General features: G+C 39.0%; 1 long non-coding RNA gene across 2 annotated transcripts in view; it reads left to right on the top strand.

The window, feature by feature from the left end:
- Positions 1-3,584: 3,584 nt before the first annotated feature.
- Positions 3,585-19,512, top strand: part of LOC102766899 — a 352,974-nt gene continuing 337,046 nt past the window's right edge. For both annotated transcript variants that reach the window (XR_436464.2, XR_436463.2), the window contains exon 1: positions 3,585-3,645. This is a non-coding gene — a long non-coding RNA (uncharacterized LOC102766899). The remainder of the gene's footprint in view (positions 3,646-19,512) is intronic.

Raw genomic sequence — 19,512 nt, 5'->3', positions numbered from 1 at the left:
TTGATGGCAAACCTTTTGAGCTCGGCGTGTCAGCATTTTGAAAAACCCTAACTTAACTCTGGTACCGTGTCACATATAGAATTTTTTTGATATTTGCAACCATAGTAAAACAAAGATGTATATTTTTGATATTTATTTTATATATTTAAATGCCATTTAACACAGAAAAATCAACCAATAAAATGAGTTCGCGTGTCAGAGGTGTCATAGGTTCGCCATCACTGGTCTACGGCATCAAACAGTGATCAAAAACTTGTGGGAAAGGGGACTTTATATGAAAGTGAACAACCTCTAATCCAAATATATGTAAGAAATGAATGATTTTAGTATATTAGCCACAAGGTTCCAAAAAGTCATCTCCCAATTACTTGCCTTTTTCACATTTATCAAGTGATAGTCGCGTAAACTATGCTTTGACAAACATTTTCAATTTCCTTAGAAACCTTGAGTTTGTATTATACACCCTTCTCTGAAGACGTGACTATTTAGTTAGGATATCCGGTTGGAACTGTATGTCAAAATGATTAGAATCAGTAGATTAATTATAAAAGGCAATGTTCTTAGGAGTTATTTATTATGTCCCTAGTGGCTGGAGTTTATTTTTAAGTGTATTTCATCATGCTTCAAGTTTTATTTATAGACTTAACTTCTTAGCATGAAGTCTGGCTTTCATGATTTCACTCCATGCATTGGGCTTGTACAAGTGGCTATTGAACACCAGCCAGGATGTTTCACTTTTTATCACAAGATGGAAAACTTCTTTCAATATGGTTCTATCTTGAGATATCTGTTTTCTGCTGCTGGTTAAATATCAGTGACACAGAAGGTGGTACGCATTCATCCAACATTTTAAGATAAGTAGTTCAGGACTGTTTAAAAATCTGAAATTTGGGATTCTGATGAAAAATTCAAGTGGACCATATCACAAGAAATTGAACTTACCTGTTTCTCTTCTTTATCTCCCACCTATAATTCTACATGCAGAGATGGGGAGAAAAAGTAATTGTGAAAGACCCGGAGGAATGTCCAAACAGCCAACTTTCTGCTAGAGTTGGCATTTATCTCCTTTTAAAATAATCCGTGGGTTAGGTGTGTTTCTGAGCTGAAATTTAGGAGATGAGAAAAGATAGGAAATTTGGAATATCATATATAGGGAAGCATTTCTGTCAAACATTATTGAAGCTAGAAAAGAATGAAATTGAAACAAAGAACACCTGCTACTTTAGCGCATTTTAAAAAACATAATGGTCTGTACTTGCTGTCTCAAAATACAGTCTTTCCAGAGAAGAGGAAGTGCTAATCTTACAGGGAGAAACTATAATGATTCACTATGTAAGATATGAAGTCAGAAATATTTCAAATTGGGTTTTTCAGTTTCTGGAAGGGTAGCTATTTTGTATAAAAGTGGTTTTACTCATCAGGTGGTGAATATTTCTCATAAATTGCAATAAAGAGAATAAAATCGGCTTGTCACTAAAGATTTTTTTTTTATTGACATCTTTAGCTTGTCTTCATGCCAGTAATTAAATTGCTAATTATGTGTTTCTGTTACTGTGGTCATGCTTTTATTACATAATTGCTTCAAGTTTTGCTCAAATCACTAACAATATTTATTTAACCTTTTTGTACATTAAATAAATTTTACTATATAGAAGCTTTGGAACGAGTTCATTGACTGTTTTGATTAGCAAAATCAAAGGAATTCTAACCTTTCTTGTACTTACATGGGTTGGTTCATATTTTCAATGAGCTTGCTGATAATTATTCATTCAAGCCATAGCAATCATTGAAAGACCAATTGAAATAGAACAGAAAAATTGCAAAGAAAAGTTTTCAACATGCCATTGTCCATTCTAAATAAATTTAAAATGATTTTTCTTGAAGTAATTGGAAATGTAAGATTAACAATGCAATCTTTAATATGTGCCCCATAAATTTCAAAAAGTTATTTGATTAAATGGTGGGTAATTCAGTTACCAAGCTTCCCCTCCCCTTTTGAATGCAGGCATAATTTTTTTTCAGTGTTTCAGTGTAGTCATGATTTTGTTTTCTCATTTGTTTATTTTATGCAAACCATAAGAGACATTTTTCTCAGTGAAGATTGCCTCTTTATTTTATTTTGAAATATTTGTATATTTATTTCATTAAATGAGATAATGCTTTTTCTTATTAACATAATTTCCAGTACATTAAACATATTTCTCTACAGACAGAAGAGAGGAATCAAATTAAATGACAGCTAAATCACTGGCAGCAATTTCAACTGTTAAAAGAAATAAGTGTCTCTGTTTTCTTTGTGATCACAAGATGTGCTGTAAAGGGAAATGAAATACTAAAGAAAGAAGGGAAAACATAAAGAAATAATGACTGACTTATTGCAGTAATACCATGGAGAGAAGAAAAATTCACTGCAAATAAAAGCTAAAATAATATAGTGGATTTGAAAGTTACAAAATTCATTTCTTATTGATGAGTTTGGTGGAAGCCTAATACTAAGCAAACTGATGAAAAAAAATCAATGCAATAAACTATGAATGATGAAAGTTGAAATAAATACTTTGCGTATGGAGGACCATTATTCTAAATGTCTTTAATTTTTTAATAATTCATGTCTTTATGTTTACCAAAAAAAGGAGGAATTATTGCTTGATGGACTGAAAATGCATGTAAAAAGCATCTACTAGAATTCCATATTTAGTAATAAGTCCAAGTGCTATTGGTGACCTTATGATTTTGGTATCATGTCCTGACTTTGACAGAAGTGCATTAGGGGGAGGTGAACCCTAATTTAAAAAACAGTGCTTACAAATGATGCTGGTGCCTTTATACAGCATAGTAACTCCATCAAGGATAAGCTGCTTTCCAAGAAGACAATTAATATTTGGAACGTTGAAAGAACAAAACTCAGGATATATATTATATGTGTGTATATTTATGACTGTAGTATGCTTGTGATTGTTGTGGGGGCATTGATGGCATTTTTTGACAGAACTCGGCATTGCCACATACACATGCATGGCCTACAAACGTGTGTGTATGTGTTTGTATTTTTTATGCTTGTCAGATTGTTAGTGTGTTCAGATCAGAGCATACAGGTTACCTGGGTCTGTGCGTTTGCAGGTGGGCTTAGCCACTCATTTTCTCTTTTCACACATCATTAAAAATAACTAGTCAATGTAATCAATTCAATCAGAAGCCAGTCAATTCAGTCTGGGGGGAAAAAATCACTTGAGCCACTTTTGCTGAATTGATTTTGACTGAATTAACCTTCTAATACAGTTGATCTTGAAGCCCTCTCTTCTCCAAGTCTGTCTTTCTCTCCCCATCCTGTCCCCCAATCAATTCGTACCTTAATCCTTCACCATCTCTCTCCCTGTAGTCCTTCCCACCCCTTTTTTTGGGGGGACTTTCTCTTTCCTTCATCCCTCCAACACGTTCAGAAGCCTTTTCTCTCTGCCCCTCTCTTCCCTTTCATTCTGGCCTTTTACCAGACACACAGCTTCCCCTGACCCCAGAGGGGGCAAAAACCCTCACACATCAAAACATTCTAAATCTGTTTTTTCTTTTTTCTTTTGAATTGCAGAGATTTGAAACTATTGCTTGGCTGAAAACACCGGGCTCCCTGTCTAGAATGTGACTCCAAAGGTAATCATTGCGATTTTTTCCCACTTTTAGAGACCTCTTTTTTCCCAAAGGTTTTCGGGTCCCTCTCAGGGTAAACTTTTGGATCATCTCTGGGATTGTTTTCTCTCCGTACAGCAGTTTTGTGGGCTGTGTGGGAACTGCAAGGTGCACGGTTTTCTGAGGGGTGAGGGAGGGCTGGCATGGGGGGGGGGCGATGTTAATGTTCAGGAATCCTTATGTTTGCCACTTTGGAGATACTTCCTCTTATCTTTCTTTCGGAATGCGGGGGATAAGGCAAAAGTGCAGGCCACATGCAAGAGATTTTGAATTATGCATTAAGCTGATAATGCTCCAGAATACAAGCATATTCAATAAATAACTAGGCTGGTCGGGGAAAGGAGGTCGCTCTGCCCGTGCGGAGGGCACCACATGGGGAGAGAACTAGAGGAAGCGTAGGTGAAGGGTGACAGCGAGGTCGCATCCTTTTAGCTTGCTCTGATGAGGAAGCAAGAAGAGTAAGTTAATATTGAAATTATTGTCTAATGCTTATGTGCTTCTAAATTGATTTCTCCAAGATAACAAGTCTATCTCTAGGGTGGGCCCTGTGTGTGCAGGTTTGCTTCTGTGGCAGGGTGAGTCCTTTTGTGGAATTTTATGGAAAGAAATTCCGTCAAGGGGAGAAATTCATTCATTTATTGGGACCTATAAACTCTTTTAAAAGGCAAGATTTTTCAAAATGAAAATTGGCAAACTACACAATAGGACGCTCAAGGTTTGTTTCACCGGGTATCTTTTCCTGATTAGGATGTAGTAGAAGTTAAGCCAGTGGAAGAAGCAGGATTAGAAGAATGCTACAAATGATCTCCCTGGCCCACCACACAGCACTGCCCACTGCTGAACAAAACTGAGTCTTTTATTCTTTGCATTGCTTCTCTGGCTTTAGTAAAATATATCCATGGATGGAACCATTTGTGAGAAATTAACTGAGGTGCATGTATACTCTCGCACATACAGACACTCACACCCCCCCCACACACACACAAACACATTCACACACATACACAAACACTCACAGAAACACACACACTCAAACACACACACACATAAACAAACACAGAAACACACACTCGAACACACACACACAAACACATTCACACGCATACACAAACACTCACAGAAACACACACACACACTCACACACACACATACACACACATACACAAACACAGAAACACACACTCAAACACCCACACACACACACAAACACATTCACACACAAACACTCACAGAAACACACACACACACTCACACACACATATACACACATACACAAACACAGAAACACACACACTCAAACACACACACACAATTTTTAAAACTACGTAGTTTAAAAAAAGGAAATGGAAAGTGCTCGGGGTTGGGGACCATAGGAGATGAACAACTGAACCTCTGCCTATTTTTCCTCAGCAATAAAAGAGGAGAAATTCCATGTGCACTGAGGCATCTTCCTGGTTTAGACGCAGTCAGCCCCTGGTTCTGCACTCAGAAGCTGGCACTTAGACTGCCTGCAGCAGCGAGTGCCTTCGCGAGGCTGGTTCTTAGGCACCCATGCACAGGCACACCAACAAATAACCACGGGTCTGGGAAAGCACCCTCCTCTCAGAGAGCCATCTCAAGCAGCGTTTAAAGTAAATAAATCCGAGTGTGGGCAATAAGGCTTTTGTAGCAGAGTCTGGAGGCGATCTTCCCTGGGGAAATCCCTGCCCTTTCCTGGTAGTGCCGTCTGGTGCACATGGGGATGGGACACACAGATATGTATACACCACCTAGTAGGTAGATTTTACTTGACACCTAAATTATTTTTATTTCTTTGGGTTACCTGCCATTTTGTGTTCATGTTGAGAGAAGAAAAAAAGAGGCAGCTCTCTGTGAAGGGTTGAGGTCATTAAGATCCCAACAAAAGTGAGGAAAGAGGAAAGGTTATTCGTGAGCGGGAATGAGTTCTGGTGGACCTCCTGGCGGGAGCAGTTCTCCCACAGCTCCTGGGGGAGCATGGCTGTGACCCGGAGAACGGTCCAGCCCAGGCCAGGGTTTGATTCTGCTCCCAGCCCATTGACTGATGGCAGCAGCGGAGACATTGCTGTGATGAGGTAATGTGAGTGGGTAAACCACAAGTAGCAGAGATTAGCTTATTTCTTGCTACATGTCCTGCTTGGCCAATAAATAATCTAAACATAAGGAGATGTTTTCCGGTTAGAAACTCATGCTGTGCATCTAGTTGACTCATGTCTCTATAGTCAGATGTATTCTTAGATAATCAGCACACCTATTCACTCTGGAAAAGGCAGGCCAATCACAATAAGGATAGTGATGGACATGTTAATAGAAGGAGAGAGAGAGAGAGGGAGAGAGAGAGAGAGAGAGAGAGAGAGAGAGAGAGAGAGAGAGAGAGAACCTGCCTATCTTGGTTATGAAAATTGAGATATTTAGTTATTTTCCCCAACCCTAAGGTTTTCTTTGTATCTTAAGACTCTCACTTTATTCCTTTATCTCTCTCTCTCTCTCTCTCTCTCTCTCTCTCTCTCTCTCTCCTCTCTCTCTCTCTCTCTCTCCTTCTCTCCTTCTCTCTCTCGCTCCCTCTCTCCCCCTCCCTCTCTCTCATTATTAGTGGCCTGGGTAGAAGCCATTAGTGAGAGTAAAATTCCCAGAGAATCCCACATTCTGGTTCCCTCTGTTTCTTTGACAAAAAATACTGGTACATTAGTTTTCTGGGGCTACCATAACAAAATACCATAGACTGGATCGCTTAGCTTAACAGAGGCTTACTTTTTCACAGTTCCTGAGGCTGGACGTCTGAGATCAAGGTGTTAGCAGGGTTAGTTTCTTCTGAGGCCTCACTCTGTGGCTTGCAGGACAGAGGCCTCTCCTTGTGTCTTCACATGGATGTCCTGCTGATGCTAGTGTGTCTTGGTGTCTCTTTGTGTCTAGATTTCCTCTTCTTATAAGGATTCCATTGGATTAGGGCCCACCCTAAAGTCTTTATTTTAACTTAATCATTTGAAAGATCTCATCTCCAAATATTATTATATTCTGAGAGGGTTTGGACTCTAATATACGAATTTGGAGCACGTGTTTCAGCCCATAGCAACTGGTCTTCCAAAATATTTGCTGGAATAATAATTAGTTAATTCATTTCTGCTACCTTTATTTAGAAATGTATTCCCCAACCTTCATTCTCATCTGCATTTTCATTATACGTGATTGAAACTAATATATTCCAATTAATGTAGGTGGCTGTGTTTTGTTGTTTTAAGAAGCTAGGAAGTAGATCCTCACAAGTGGTTGAATCTGTCTACATCTTGATCTTAGACCTCCTAGCCTCCAGAACAGTGGAAAAAAATTTCTGTTGATTAAGCCTCCCAGTCTATGATATTTTGTTATAGCAGCCTTAGCTGACTAAGACAGTGCTCAATAAATATTATTTATATCTAGTAATCATAATAACCACAGACACTTATAGAATGCTACACTGTGCACTGGTGCTGGGCAAAATGTAATACCTTCCTGAATTTTCTCTGGTTATAGACTTATTTCTTGCTTTTAAATTTAAAACCTCTAAAAGGAGCAGGTTCTTTAAAAAAAAATTAAGTGACTTTGATAGAGAATTGGACACACAAAGTATGTACCAAATACAAGCAAGTTTAATGTCACTTCCTATCCTCCAAAGACCCAAAGATCCTTGTTCCAAAAGTAGAGTAATGGGTTAAAACCATTAGAAATAATAAGAAAATAGTTTTAGATAGATCTAGATATAAACCAGAATAGCATGAAGTGAAAAAAAGTCAACTCACAGGACAGTATGTATAGTCCAATTTGGGTTACGTAAAATACATACAGACATAAATTAAGAGTGAATACATAAAGGTTGGGAGACTCAACATGGTGATGTATGTAGGAAGATCATAACCTCACCTCCCCCCATGGACACACTGAGTCTACAGCTACATATGGGGTAATTCCTCTTTAAAAAATGTAAGGGCTGGCTGAGTGGTGACCACACAGGCAGCCAAGAAGAAAACCTCACTGAAATGGGTAGAAATGGCTGGGACACAGTCTTGCCATAAACCCCATCCCCCAACATGGTAAAACTGTAAAGACTATAAAGACATCTATATTTAACAGTAATTAATTCTGTGAGGGACAGCTATTGAGAGGATAGCAAAAGCATTCTTTTGTGTTCTTACTTGCATTGTTCTGTAGTGTGTTGATTTTTAGCCTTAAGCATGTACTTCTTTGTCATTTAAATTTTTGTAAACTGACTCCTCTCCCCCCAAAGTTATTGAAAGTATTATTGACTTGAGAAATTTTACATCCATAGATAAAAAGATATACGTGGGTAAAAAAGATGGATCACGGACCATGGCTTTATTGATGATAGGTTTTCTCTCTGATTTTTTCACATTTTATTTGCCACATATCCCATAGTAAGTACCATTGCTTCACCCAAATTGTATTGAATAAGAACCCCAGAGATTGGGACCCAGGGATTTGCACTTTATGAAGCTCCTGAGATAAGTCTGATGGTTTGCTGGGTTTGAAAACAACTGGCAAAGGCTACACATCTCCAAAAGATTGAAAGGCAACATGGACCTTGTATTTGAATGTGCCTGGAAAAATGACTTTACTTACATCTTCTTGAAGGTAAAACTAGAGAACACAATTGGACCCTTTACATTTCATGAGTACTGAGTCAGTACTTCCTTTTTGGCTCCTGGAGTCTCAATCTACTGTGCTGATGCTATCACTTTGGTGTTTTCCATACTCACTGACTAACCTATACTTCACACTGCTATTTATGTTAACTGCATATGGTGGGTGCTCTAATTCTAAACCCAACACTTCTGAGTATGTATTAAATTGTTTACAGAATAATCAGTGGGGTGGTTTTAGCCCATGGCTGGTTCGTGGCCTCTCCTTTCTTTTGCCTCTTATTTTCTTTTTGTTTGGGATACATCACCCTTTCAGGTTATTGAGCTCTTAAAAAAGAGACAGGATTACATTTCATATCTGAGCGCCTTCTTTTCCATGTATCTATCATTGGAAAGGAGGGCCAGATGTGCGTGTTTTTAAAAGAACCTTGAATTAATCTACATAACTTTGAACAATCATGCCTGCCTGCCATCATGTCTTTCTGACATGCCGGTATGCACACCAAATGTTTGTCCACTTAACAATGAGACACTTATTTTTGCATTCCCAGATCTATTGATATTTGCTTACAATGCAGTTTCCTCTGTAGGAACGGTGGAATAGGATCCATTTACCCTTGTCTGCTCAATAATTTTATACTGACCCATTTTGCTTTTTGCCCCGTGTGTATTTCTTATTTTGGAGGTCAAATTATGGGTGAACCGTTATATCCCCCTATGGCTACTAAAGCAATACTCTTTGGAGAAAAGCATAAAATATAAAGTTGTGGTTTGTCTGTATCTTGGGCTTCTTTTTTTTTCACATTTCATATTTTGAAAGCTCAAGTAAGCTAGAGTTCCTAACCTTTTGGTCACAACACATACCCCTGCCTAAGTTTGTCTTTCTACAAAATGAGCTACAAGAATGAGAATTGTTATAAAGGGGAGAAAAGCACTTCAATAATTAGGATTCATCTACAACTAGAGCATTTTATTAATTACACATTGTAATCACATGGATAGTCACAAAACCAATCGTGCAAGTCTGTATTTAGAGATTTGCAGACAGAAGATTTAACGTAAACATAGAAATGTTAAGCCTACTCAACTGTAACCTGCAAAGGAGATAACAAGAAGGATTCTGTTCTCTGTATGATTTGTGAACAATGCTAAGTAAATATTCATCATTAATATATAATAACTATTGCTTTTGGCAGTTCACTTTTCATTTAATTTGATAATGTGTCCAGTAAATGAAGTGGTACAGGCTACAGTGTTTTACCAACACAATTGCATATTTTCAATCATTGTTAAATGAAGGCAGCTCAAGGCAAAGCTTTAACCCCCACTAGTTTTGTGTGTGATAAAAAGAGAAGGCGCTATCAATCTTTATTGTCTGTCTCGCTTACTGTAATTGCATTCAATAGTCCACTGATTCTGTTGTCTGTGCTAATGTCAGGAACAGAGGAGAGCCAGATGCTCAGACTTGATCATATGCATCCAGTGGCTACTTTGATAAGTTGGCAGCAAGTCGCTGGGTTTGATGATAAATTGTTAACGCTATAGATTATGAACAGCTGAACACTGCAAGTGTACATGGAGGAAACTTCTTACCTTGTTTTAAATCTGGCATCATGATGCTAGCTAAAGGGCATGTCATGTATTATTCAAATGCATCTTGCACTGGAAGTGTGCCAATGACTCATTGTGTCCCTATGAATAGTAAAAGCAACAACAACAACAAAAATCCACAGTGATTTGAACATGACATTAATGGTCCTGGGATTATGAAAAGCATTTTGAAACACTGTTTAATAGTTTTGATTATCTAATTCAACAAGAAGAAAGCTTCTGAGTTGTATTCACATTTAATCCATATTAAATAGCGCACTTCCTGGTCATTTGTGTTCTATTAGCCGATACTGAGGATGTTTTCTAAAAACAAACTGGTTTTTCATAGTTAAAACTCATGGCAGTTTGCTTGTGACGGGACATAAATTGAAGCTGGGGGCAAGTGATGTGTTGAAATTTTTGCCAAGATTTCGTTTCACATAGATTCTGCCTCCTGGGAGAAAGATGTGATGTAGGCCATTATTACGGAGTGTGCAACAGTCTTACTTCTGTTGAGCTCCTGTGACTGTTGTAAAAGTTCAGGCTGTGGTTCTTAAGTCACTGGAGACTATTAAAGTTGTTGAAAAAGGCTGAGATGACCATGAACTGTGTAAGTCTCATACTAGAGAATGCTGAGCTGTTGACCACATTTTAAATGGAAAAATTCTAAGTGCAACCAGATGAATGTGTGTGTGTGTGCATCTACACTAATAAAAGAGAAACATGGTAATTGGCGTACGACTGCTACCCTTTTCATTGGCTAATCAGTGAGATATGCAAATTAACTGTCAGCCAAGATGGCAGCCGGCAGCCAGGCAGCTTGAAACTAACATGAGGCTTGCTTGCTTCAGTGACAGAGGACTCCAACGTTCCCCGCCTCTGAGCACTGGTAGCGGCCTCTGAGTTTGCAGTTTGAAACATTGTTACAAATATAGAAGCTAAACAAAACCCCAGAAACCTGCATTCAGCTAGCCGGGATCTCAGAGCTAGAGTTATACATTGTTTCGATTATAGAACCGAAACAAACCAGATACCTGCTTTCAGGAGCAAAGGTCTAAGAGCTGGAGCCTCAGAGCTAAAGCTGGCCCAGAATAAAAAAAAAAGAAAAAAACGAGCGGTTGGGAGCTTCAGTCACCCCCAGCCTGAAAACAACCCTCAGCCCCTCACCCAGACTGGCCAGGCATCCCAGTGGGGACCCCCACCCTGAGGGTGTGTGACCAGCTGCAAACAGTCATCATCCCCTCATCCAGGCTGGCCAGGCCCCCCCGTGGGGACCCCCACCCTGATCCAGGACCCCCTTCAGGGCAAACCAGCCAGCCCCACCCATGCACCAGGCTTCTAATCTATATAGTAAAAGGGTAATATACCTCCCAGCACCGGGATCAGCGGAGCCGAGAGACCTCCCGGCACCGGGATCAGCATGACAGGGGGCAGCGCCCAAACCCCCTGATCGCCCTGCAGCTCTTGTGTGTGACAGGGGGCGGGGGCCCCACCCCCCCCCCCCCCCCCCCGGGACTGTGGTGGTGCCCAAACTCCTGATCAGCCCTGCTCTGTGGGTGATAGAGGGCGGCGCCCCAACCCCCTCCCCCCACGGGCCGCGCTCTGTGTGTAATGGGGTAGAGCCATAACCTCCCCATCGGCCCTGCCCTGAGTGTGAGAGTGGTGGCGCCCCAACCCCCTGATGGGCCCTGCTCTGTGGGTGACAGGGTACAGAGCCCCACCCCCTGATCAGCCCTGCTCTGTGCCTGATAGGGGGGAGCTCCCCAACCCCCCACCCCCCACGGGCCCTGCTCTGTGTGTAATGGGGTAGAGCCATAACCTCCCCATCCGCCCTGACCTGAGTGAGAGTAGTGCAGCGCCCCGACCCTGCCTTGAGTGTGACAGGGGGCGGGGCCCCAACCCCCCATTGGACCCTACCCTGAGCGTGACTGAGGGTGGCATTGACCTCTCCCGATCCACCCTGCTCTGTGCATGACAGGGGGCGACGCCCCAACTCCCCAATTGGCCCTGCTCTGAGCCCGACCAGGGGCTGCACCTAGGGATTGGGCCTACCCTCTGCCACCTGGGAGCAGGCCTACCAGCAGGTCAGGGATTGGGCCTACCCTCTGCCACCTGGGAGCAGGCCTAAGCCAGCAGGTCATTATCTCCCGAGGGGTCCCAGACTGCGAGATGGCACAGGCCAGGCTGAGGGACCTCCCCCTCCTCCCCAGTGCACAAATTTTTGTGCACCGGGCCTCTAGTATATATATATAATTGCTCGTGAAGTCTCTGATCATTACAGGGTTTAGTTTCCTAAAATAACCACATATAAGCAGTACTGTTGGACTTAAGGATTGGTACAAAAAAGTCTCTTGCCTAATGGATATGTTCTCTTTTATTAGATAATGGAAATTTTGTAATCCACTGTGTGTTCCTTTTTACTTGTACTGCCAGAAAACTAAAAAATTCAATCCTAATTAATTTTTTTAGATGCATATCAGCTATGATATTATTTTGTTTTTCCCTTTCATTCTTTTCTTGTTACTTTAGTTTGTTTTTCTTCTCTATATATATATATATAATAAGTGGATAGCCGAAGAAAATTAAAGGTGGGGGCACAAAGTTACAAAATTTATCATGAGGTTTTAAGGGTAGAGTCCTGAGGTATCACTGTGTCACCAGAATAAGGACCACAAAGTCTCTAGATATGACCACTGTGGGATGGTTTTAAGGGTAGAGTCCTGAGGTATCACTGTGTCACCAGAATAAGGACCACAAAGTCTCTAGATATGACCACTGTGGGATGGTTTTAAGGGTAGAGTCCTGAGGTATCACTGTGTCACCAGAATAAGGACCACAAAGTCTCTAGATATGACCACTGTGGGATTCTGGCTGACATTGGGAAAGTCACTTAAACCTCTCTTAAGGTCAGTTCCTTGTTAGGCACATTCTTGCACTCCATGATGCTCTGCATGGGGCTCTTGCCCCTCCCAGCGATTATCCTGTTACTCACATTAGAGGTCTTATGACTTCAGCTTCCAGTAAACCACCTCACCCAGTTTCCAGGGGACCGCCTACACCTGGCTCCCACCCGCACCTGGTTTGACTCATTGCTCTGACTGACCCTTACAAGAGACATAAATATCCCACTCCCCCTACTCTGCCCCTCTGATGCCGTTTTGGTCTCAGCCCTTCTGCTAGCAGATGTAATAGTAAATTTATAATTCTTTACCCCTTTTGGCCTCATGCCTTCCTCCTTCGCAACCCTAACATTCCTCATCTTAAAAAAGAAGTGACATTGTAAAAGCATTTAATTTATAAGATTCTGGTGAGCATTACATTAATTAATATAGAGTGTCTATGTAAGAACGTTCAAATTTATGGAGAACTTTTATGAGTTTGTTTGAACCAAAATGGACGACAAAGCCATAAAGCATGGTCTCAGATGCTCTAAAGAATTGCAGTTTTGCAGTTTCTTTTATGCATTTGGAATTAAGGATGGAAGATAAGGAAGATTACATGAAGATAGGAGAAAGCAAAGTGGAGATTGTAGGACAGAATAGTTAACAAGATTATGTGCTCCCTTAAGAGCGTGGTAATGGTTCCGAGGGGTCTGGAAAAGAGGTTTACTCTGCGTTTCAAAGGTGTGTTAACCTAGATGCACAAGAACAATGGACAGGCCTTGCTTAAGGCAAAGATACACCTTTTACTAAGGCCTGGGGCATGACTACTCACCAAGACCTGCCCAGTTAGGAATTTATGACCAGGTCACCCTGTGAGGAGTCTTTCTGAAAGATTTATTACAGGGCCCCTTTGTCATTTACAATAGTAAGCATTTAATTAGTAGCTATGATGATGATAATTTGCATGTGAACTCTAGATAGTAAAGACAGCACAGTATGAACCAAATGTTAGAGTTTACTTCTGATGGCATCTGACATTGAATTCAAATCTTAAACTAATCTCATTCAAGATCTGGTGTGTACATTAAATCCTGTTTTAAGCACGTTAATATACTAGCATAAGAATCTTGGTTTGCTCATTCGATTATTTAAGAGATACACACTCCATTTTCTAAAAGATGTTTAACTTTATCAAACTTTATTTTCATGTTTTTTGAGTTAGACTTTTCTGTAAGAGTGAGTCATTTGAATGTATACAAGATTTGCAAGAGCATGGTATTGGTCTAATGAAAGATACAGCCCCTTTCACCAATGAGCCCTCCCTCCTGAATCTCTAGTTCTGATTTTGAACTTGCTACTCCTGGTTTCCTCTGGTCTCAGGGGCTGCCCCTTTCTAGGCTCCTCCACTCAATTCCTGGGTGTTAGCGTGCCCATGCCATCTATGCACTGATGGCTGCCAAGTTCCCATCTCTCATGGTATTTCAGTCCACTGCCTATTTGACATCTCACCTTAGATGCATAATAAGCATCTAAAACCTAGCTTGTCATTCCCTAGTCATTCCTATTTTGATGTTACCACCATCTAAAATTGTTCAAGCCAAAAACTTAGTCATTATCTTGGTTCCTCCTCTAGTTCTTCGCCTACCGAAGCAATCCATGAGACTCCTCCTGGGTCTATCTCTGACACGTATTTGATTTGGTCGGCTTCTATTAATTTTTTTCTTTCCACGCCTAGGCCACTACTCCTGCTGCCCTCACTTATCCCATTTGATAGCCTCCTGGTCTCTCTTCTTCACCTTTGCTTCCCTTACAAACCATGCTTTGCAAAGGATTGAAAGGCTTTCTAAAGCACAAATAAAAGTGTGGTGCTGACTTCTTCCTACATCCCTCCAATGGCTTCCCATCATACTTAGGATAAAAGCTAAATTTTGTCCGTGAGGCCCTACTTTTCCAAAGCCATCTCTTCTGCACCCTCATTCCTGTTCTTCCGACACATCAATGTTGCTCTTTCTCTGGGTCTTTGCAGAGATGTTTTATCTACTTAAACACTCTGGCCTTGGAGTTTTACAGCACTGGCTGCTTCATGTCACTCACGTCTCAGCTCAAATGCCATCTCACGGAGGCTTTCCTGGCATCCATCTCCCACTGTTGCTTGTATTTTATTTTCCTTGAAGCTTATCATTATCTTTCTCTTTTATTTATTACTTCCTTCTCTTTGTATTTGCCTATTTTCTGTATCCCACTATTAACACGTGAGCTTCATGAGAACACAAACGTTTTCACCTTGTTTACCACTGAGCGATGCGCTCAGCTTGTTGGTGGAGATGCAGACTCTGGGATCAGATCCACCAGGTTTGGCTGCTGCCCGTCATCACTGCTCTGGGATTTCACACCAGTTGCTTCCTTCTGTGTGGCTCAGTTTTCCCATGTGAAAATGGAGACTGTGTTAGCGTCTGCTCAAACTGTCTTGGTGGGGAATAGAGGATAGCATACATGTGAAATATTTATGACAGGTCTGGCTCTCAACAATTTTTATCTATTTTCCTCTTAGAATAGTAGTTTCATATAGTTATTTCATAAATATGTGTTGAATAACATATGAAAAGACATGTAATGATATCTTTATGTTTTGTGGATTAGTATGTTTATATTATCCTTTTTAATATAAACTTATGGAAAGATCTTAAAACAAACATTTTACGTCATTAGAATACCTAAAATATTTACATTTGTCCCCAATGACCTATTGCTAACAATTATTTAAATTTTTAAATTGGATATATTAAATCTTGATACATTAGTCAATAATATTTGGCACATTATCTCACTCATCATAAATGAGAAAATCCCTTGGCTATTTTTCTTAAAAAAATTTTGAAGATTGATAACTGTTTCCTCTTTATGTAAGCACGACTTGTTCTTTGGAAAAATACATAAAGTATGGTTGAGCACAATGAAAACAATCAAAATAATATGTAATTTCTGATTTGTTCTATATATTTGTACTTCCAGACTTCCCTGTCTACTGCCATTGTATTTGCTTGATATTGGCTGTCTGTGTTAGCCTGAAACAAAGGCTCCTGGAAGATGGTTTATTTGGGAAGTAATCCCAGGGAGATCACTTGTATTGCGATTGTTAACTGCATTGCTTTTTTGAAATTGATTTTTTTTCAGTGTTTGCTGCATGTATATAGAACTACAATTGATTTTTAAAATTGTATCCTAAGACCTTGTTAAACTTAGTAGCTTTTTTGTAGAAATTTCTATGTATACAATTATATTGTCTGAAAAAAGACCATTTTACCTATTCCGTTTCAATTTTATGTCTTTTATTTCTTTCTCTTGTCTTATTGCACTATGTAGGACCTCCAGTAAAATGAAGTTGTGAGAGCAGAAACCCTTGCCTTTGTTCCAATCTTGGAGGGAAAATGTTCAATACATACTAGTACATGATGTTTGTTATAGTTTTTAGCTCTATCAGATTGAAGTAGTTCCCTTCACTTTCTAGTTTTCTGAGCATTTTTTAAAAAAATCATGAATGGATATTACATTCTGTCATTCTCTCTCACCTCCCTACACACACACACACACACACACACACACACACATATATGGGGAAGATCATATGGGTTTTCTCTTTTAGTCTGTTAATATGATTAATTTCATGGATTATTTTCAAACATGAAATCAGCCTTCCATACATTAATTATGATGTATTATCATAACCTCTTGATACTAGTATGATGTATCATCTTTTGTATATATTGTTGTATTCAGTTTGCTAATATTTTGTAAAGGATTTTTGAGTTTATTCATGAGAAGCTTAATTTGTACTCATTTCCTTTTGTTTTTATTTTCCTGATAAGGCTATTATCTGAGCTATGTTGGCTCATAAAGTGTAAAGAGTGTGTAAAATAGTTATAATTTCTTTTTAAAATATTTGATAAAATTCACCAGTGAAACCAGCTGGGTTTGGAGTTTTCTTTATGGGGAAGGTTTCATAAAAATTATTTAATTTGTATGGGGCTAAGCATATTTTCTATTTCTTTTGTGTCACTTTTAGAAAATTGTGTTTTATAAGAAATGTATCCATTTTATTCTAAATTCTTGAATATCAGCATCAATTTGTATAAAATATTTTCTTTTTTAAAAATATATTCTTTATAACATTTTATTTTCTGTAGTGCTGTCTTCACTTTCATTTGTAATATTGTTATTTTTGTGTTCTCCTTTTTTAAAAATCAGTTTTAATCCAAATTTATCAGTTTATTAATGTTTAAAAAATTAGTTTTGGGCCTATCACTTTTTTCTATTGCTTGTTTTCTATTTCATTGATTGCTGATTTTCTCTTTTATTATATTTTCTACTTGGGTTTAATTTAATTCTTTTATTTTTGTCTTAAAATAGAAATTCAGATCATTGATTTTATACTTTTTTGTCCATTTCTAGTATAAATGTAATACTATATATTTCTTTTTAACCCTAAGCTGTATCAGATTAGCATTAGTTTAGTTTAAGTATTCTCTAATTTATCTGTGTGATTTTTTTTTTTATTTCATCCACAGGCCAAATTAGTGTATTATTTAATTTTCAAATAATGGGGATTTTTTTAGCTACCTTATTTTTATGACAATGGTTTTAATTCCATTGTCATAAAAAGTAACATGTTCTGTAAGATTTCAATACTTTTAAATGTATTTTTTATTTATTTATGGTTCACAGGATACATAAAAAGACTGTTACTCTGTGGTTGTTGTGTGTACTAGTCTTCAATGCCCACTAGGTCGACTGTGGAAGTATTCCATATTCTTATTGAATTTTGTCTATGTGTTATATCAGTTATTGAGATAAGGGTGTCAAAATCTACAACCAAGACCTTGCATATTTCTTTATTTCTGTCAGTGTTCACTTTAGATATTTGATGCTCTGTTGTTAGGTACACATATAATTTGTCATGTCATGACCTCCTGATAATCTGCTAAAAGTCTACATTTTATAAAAAATAAGTATGGAACTACTGGGAAGACTGAAGTAACAGTAGTCTTTGATTATGTAAATATTTGGATTTATTGCATTATGCTTTCTGTACCCAAAAATGTGAGCTAGAGGACCTTATTACCGAAATACATTGGGGATTATGAACCTCTCTACTTTCATTCTACAGCTTAATAAATTATGTTTTGTAATTTCCACGTGTTATAGCTGACATTCTAATAGTAACATCTATGAAGCACAGATAGAAAGTGTCTGCATTTTATAAGATTTTTGTTCTAGAGCCAGAAGGCAAAATAATGGAGTACCTTTATATAAAGTCAGCCTTGATCTCAGCATCTGGATTTACTTAGTGATTAGTTTATGGTACTGAAGTATAATTAGGAGGCTAATTTTCTAATCATGTCTCTCAACTGTTGATATAATCATAGGAACATAAGCTTTCCACTTTGGAAAGGTCTTAAAGGCTAACTCCTCTTTTGAAAATTAAATCCCTTCTGCAGTACTCCTGCCAAGTACTCTTCAAGTCTGGAATTCAGCTCTTTTTCTACAGCGATGTAACCCAGTGAGGTAAGGTCTCTGGTCTCTTGGAGACCAATTGCACCTCCTGGGGTAATAAATAACCTCCTCTCCACCTGTGGTGGGTTCCTTTGTCTTGCTCTCTCTGGGTCTTCACGATCCTGAATCTAAGTCGCTGTCCCATGCAGGTCAGGACAATTGGTACCCAAGGCACAGAGCTTCATTGGTTTACACACAAAAAGAATCCATCAGCTGTAAGCTTTTCATGAGTTGATGCCTGTGTGTGTAGATGTGTTGTGAGGGGAAGAGGAGTGACAGAGGGGAAGGTGTCACATCATGCAAACTTAGGGTCTTTTGACAATTTCTTTTCTACTCACTAATACCCAGTCCATTCACTTGAGGTAGAGGCAGATTCCATTAAGAAAACTTCCTTTCACATTCAATGTCATCCCTGTCTCTAGTTCTGTTCTAAATTAATTCTTTGTTAAAAGGATTACTTTTAACAAAGATTGTGCTCATTTTGAAAGAAATTCTGGTGAATTTTTTTTCTCTCATCAAAGATAATAATTATCTTTAAAATATATTCAGTGTCTACCTATATATACTGAACAACACTACCCATTTGAAATAAATGGCCTGCTAATTTGAATGTTTTAATGGATTTGTGGTGAGAATTAGTGACACATTGAAATTATAAATATGCTGAATGTGAATTGTTATCCAGGATAGGGACATTTTGCACAGGTATAGTCATAGCAAGGATACCAGCTGGATAAAAGAAAATAACTTCCTTGCAGGCTAGATACTGATAAACTATTGTGAAGTGAAAATTCTTCTATTTTATTCATAGTAGAGGCCCAGTGCATGGATTCATGCACCAGTGGGGTCCCTTGGCCTGGCCTGCGTCCTCTCTCAATCCATCTGGGACACCTCAAGGGATGTCAGACTGCCAGTTTGGGTCCAATCCCTGCAGGCCAGGCCAAGGGACCCCAGCGGTGCATGAATCTGTGCACCAGGCCTCTAGTATGCATATATAGTATTTGGTTAATCTTTCCCCAATGCACTCCATCCCCCATATTCCCTTGAAATTCATCAGTCTTTCCATGCTTCTATGCCTCTGGATCTATTTTGTTCATCAGTTTATTTTGTTCATTGGGTTCCTCATATGAGTGAGATCATGTAATTATGCTCCAATA

The sequence above is a fragment of the Myotis davidii genome, unplaced genomic scaffold, assembly GCF_000327345.1.
Source record: "Myotis davidii unplaced genomic scaffold, ASM32734v1 scaffold6, whole genome shotgun sequence".
NCBI lineage: Eukaryota > Metazoa > Chordata > Mammalia > Chiroptera > Vespertilionidae > Myotis > Myotis davidii.
This window is presented reverse-complemented; position numbering and strand designations above follow the sequence as displayed.